General features: G+C 35.2%; 1 pseudogene; it reads right to left on the reverse strand.

Moving 5' to 3' along the window:
• Positions 1–4,145, reverse strand: part of LOC107876831 — a 34,245-nt pseudogene extending 30,100 nt beyond the window's left edge.
• Positions 4,146–4,538: the final 393 nt, after the last annotated feature.

Here is a 4,538-nt window from a genome sequence, read left to right on the forward strand (position 1 = left end):
CCCGGCCCGTTCCTCATCCTTCAATTCTTTAACAACCCCCCAGCCCCCTTTTCTCCTCCTTCTTTAATTTCTTTTTCACCATTTTTTCATCATTAACACCAATAACTTGATTCGAATTTAACAAGAAATTGATAAATAACATGTTCATGTAGATTAAGCCATGACTCCTCTATCAACATTTAGAAATCAACAATTGCAAGTAGAACAAAACCTAAACTCATCCACAATAATTCCAGATCTACCAAACGATTTAGCAGCAATAATACTAATATTCATTCCTTTGTTTCGATCTGCCATGAAAATACTTCCTTCTTTAATTTTTTTCACCCTTAACACCATTATTTCAAACCTTCTCAAATGCTCCAATAAGCACACGACGAAGAAGTGATAAATTGTCATAAGTTATTTATCATCACAAATTGGATGTAGTCATCTGAAAAAATTAAATAAAAGTAAAAAAAAATTAATAAAGGGAGGGGTTAATGGAGCTTAGTAATGGCGAACTTGAAAAAAAAATTAGTCTAAATGAAGAAGATGAAGAAACGAGGAGGGGTGGGGGTGGAGGATATGAAGAAGATGAAGAAATGGGGTGGGGGGTACGAAGAAGATGAAGATATGGGGGTGTTGGGGACGGGGGCGGGGGTGGGGGAAGGGGGTGGTTATGAAGAAGATGATGATGGAAGTGAATTTTTAATTTTTTTTAATCTAATATATATATATATATATATATATATATATATATAAAGAAAACTTGTAAAATTAAAAGGTGGGACCCACCATTTTCCATGTTTTTTAAGCAAATTACACGCTGATTTTTTAAAAAATTGCCTCGTCAGCAATTAGGGTGGAAAAAATTCACTTGGAAGTTGTTAAGGGGGGTAAATAATTGCCCGATTAGTTTAGGGTCTAAAGTAATTTTTGGCTACAAGTTTAGGGGTGTTTCGATGTATTATCTCTTTTAAAAATAACTATGAATATTTGATAAAGAGGTATTTAAAACTTATGTTTATCGTTATTCATTAAACAACACCAATAATAATCAATAAACAAATCTCATAATTGAAAAAAGTTGGTTATAGTTCATGCTCTCAAATCCACTTCAAAATTCACAACACGTTATGACAATAAACTTCATAATGCAAAGGTGGGGAAGGGGGGGGAGGGGGGTCGTAATTCATGTTCTTAAATAACTTTTCAAAACTCATAACATTTAAACACATGACCACAATTCAAATTCATGAAAACTCCCTTATTAATTTCATAATTTCATCAAACATGCGTTCATGATGCATGTTCTTCAAACGATTTTCAAAAACCCTTTTACATATACATAATTATATATCCTTAAACTTGTTAAAATGATAAACTTATGCCCATGAGATTTAGGATAGTCCCACATATTTTGATAATGACGAAAACGTAGAGAAATTTGACCCTTAGAGCTTAAAATCCTTACCCTAAATAGTTTATCTTCTCTTGCTTAGGGAAAGATGATTTGGGGATTTGGAGAAGTGATATAATGTGTTTTAAGACCTTAATTTCATCCATAAAGGATTGGGAACAGTTTGGGAGGGTGAAAAGATCCCTTTGCCCTTAAAATAACTCAAAAAAACCCTTTTCGACACTTGGGAAAGGCTTGGCAGCGCAAGGCCAAACCAAACCACAGGGTTTGCAGTGCAAGGACAAAGAAAACCTCAGGGTTTACGGTACAAGGCCAAATCGTACCTGAGACAGGGTCTCACTAAATCACTCATAACTTTTGATTCAGAACGAATTGACGAACGATCAATTGAGTTGGAAAGAGGACTCAAAGAGCTTTAATTTGGTATATAATGGGTCACATAAATCCATATATTACTGAAGTAATGTTCGTTGGAAGCTGACCCATGACAAATCGCCAACGAAAACTCAACTAGTAAGAAAGTGCTCAACTTAAATTTGAGCGAAGAGATTTTTATGACTTAAACTCATCTCCAAAGATGTTACCACGACATTGGAAGGGTGAAAAGACCCCTTTAATCTTAAAATAACTCAAAAAGGAACACTTTTTGACGCTTGGGAAAGGCTTGGAGGCACAAGTCCAAATCAAACCTCAGGGTTTGCGGCACAAGGCCAAAGCAAACCTCAGGGTTTGCGGCGCAAGGCCAAATCGGACCTGAGACAGTGTCTCACTAAATCACTCATAACTTTTGATTCAAAACTTGAATTGATGAACGGTCAGTTGCGTTGGAAAGAGGACTCAAAGAGCTTTAATTTGGTATTTAATGGGTCACATAAATCTACATATTCCAGGAGTAATGTTCGTTGGAAGCTGACCCATGACAAATCGCCAACTAAAACTCAACCGGTAAGAAAGTGCTCAACTTAACTTTGAGCTAAGAGATTTTTATGACTTATACTCATCTCAAAAGATGTTACCACGACAAATAATTGTTATTCACACTATTATATAAATAAAAATCATCGGGTTCGGGTCTATATACACAGGAAGGACGATTCAAGTTATAGCCCAAAAATGTGGGGTGTTACATAAGTCTTCATTATTATTACTAGGTTCCCCTGCTTTCATCGCTATCAATCTTTTGCCAATGATACACCTAATTGTCGTTTGAATTTCCTTTTTAGTTTCCATCATTCTTTTGTTCCTTTTACTAGGCAAAGACCTAAAAAAAAAATTTAAGTAAATTTTCTATGCTATTAAAATAGAAACTTGATAAAATAGATTAATACTTTACCTCGACCCTGGTATATAAATCGTAAAACTTCTTCCATTACATCCGCAGCTTGTTCTTTCTAAAGTTCAAGTATTATTCTTCCTTTTTCATAACTATCCCAAATGCAGTTTGAGAAATGACGTCGCCCACCATTAGTTGAAAGTGTGGCCATATATCAAGCTCGAATGATATTTTATTTGGAACAATCTCCTCACATTTGCTTAGCATTTCACTACAACTCAAACAATATGCTGGCAGCATATGCTATTTCAACACAGACGGATTAATTTCACTCGTGGTCTCTAAATCTTATATACTAGCTATATACAAGCAGAAAAAAGTAGTATGTATAACCTTTAGTTTCTCAAAATGGAAAGCAGGTTTGATGATTTTTCTGTGTTTGGCCCATTTTTCTTCCTCAAGACTTACAAGGCCTTGAACCAATAACTTTGCGAATGGATTGGAATGTTTGTTCTTATGATACGTATAATTTTTTTCAAAAATCTCCTTTATGTGTGTAGGTTCTGTGATGAATACTATTGGCTTGGAGCCTAGCCAGGGAAAAGAAGTTTTACCTGCAGAATATTTATCAGCTTTTGGGTTAGTATTTACCAGCAGAGTATTTAGGAAATTCACTTAATACATATAAATAATTTATCAAGAACCCAAGAAGCCTCATTTTCTAGAATTCAGAATCTATAAACTGAAAATCTTAGCACCGCCAGACACCCGGGCAAACAACCCTCCTCCAAGAAGAACTGTAGAGACTAGTTGGTTCACCAAACTACAATTGAGCATCACACATTCTCCAGATCCAGTGACAAACTACCGACTCCTCTTGAAATTACGTTGTTGGAGCCAAGCTAGGAATGACAGTAAGTGCACCAGCACTACTTTTCACCAGTTAAAGCTTCATCTTGCTTGTTTTTCTTACTATTGCATGAAGTGGAGGACATAATTATAAAGTATGTTTTCTTAAACAGTTTAGGTATTTAGATGAGATAGTTGCACGTTTAGAATGAACACTTGTGAATTGGGCATGGGAATAGTTTGTAGTATTTTATACATGGAGATTGTTGAATTGGGCATGGAGATAGTTCCATGTGAGGGAACATGTCGAATGAACACTTGTGAAAATAATAGAGGAAAAAGAAGAAAATCAACAAACTAAGCTAGAGTCTTATTCTTACCCTTTTTTTGTAGTCACAGATAAAAGGAATGATCCTTTGTGCAACATCATCAGAGAAATTGATGGGCTTAGACTTTGCTTCATTATTTCTTATACTCAGCTCCTTTAGATCTCCATAGAATAACTTGTATGGATTTCCCTTCAGACCATTCTCTCCCAATTCAACACTTTCCATGTATCATAAACTACTACTAACAAAATTGTAACACACACTGCTGCTATCATCTCTATTCCCACAAGTGAGATAAAATTATTAGGCAAATTTTCTACAATAAATATGAAAAATTTACTAAAAGTACCTGCGTTTTCTATCACTATAAATGTATCCACGACAAAATGAGGTAGTTGATGAATTTTCCACGAATAATAAAGATGTTTGTCTTTGTCCTAATTGGTCAAATTTGTGAACTTTTACAGTGTGATGAGTAGACAAAATATGGACTAGAGTGCATGAATGAGGGGCAAGACTTCTCCATGATTTTTTCACTGGCATCATTTTAAGGAGGATGTAAGAGTTCCTGAAGAGTTACAGTGGGTTGCTCCTCAATTCTGGAACCTGTTCCCAGATGAAATCACACAATACAACTAGGAGAGATATAAGCGATGAAGTGCAGGAATAAAGTAAATAGCTCAAG

The sequence above is a fragment of the Capsicum annuum genome, chromosome 7, assembly GCF_002878395.1.
Source record: "Capsicum annuum cultivar UCD-10X-F1 chromosome 7, UCD10Xv1.1, whole genome shotgun sequence".
In the NCBI taxonomy this organism is placed as follows: domain Eukaryota; kingdom Viridiplantae; phylum Streptophyta; class Magnoliopsida; order Solanales; family Solanaceae; genus Capsicum; species Capsicum annuum.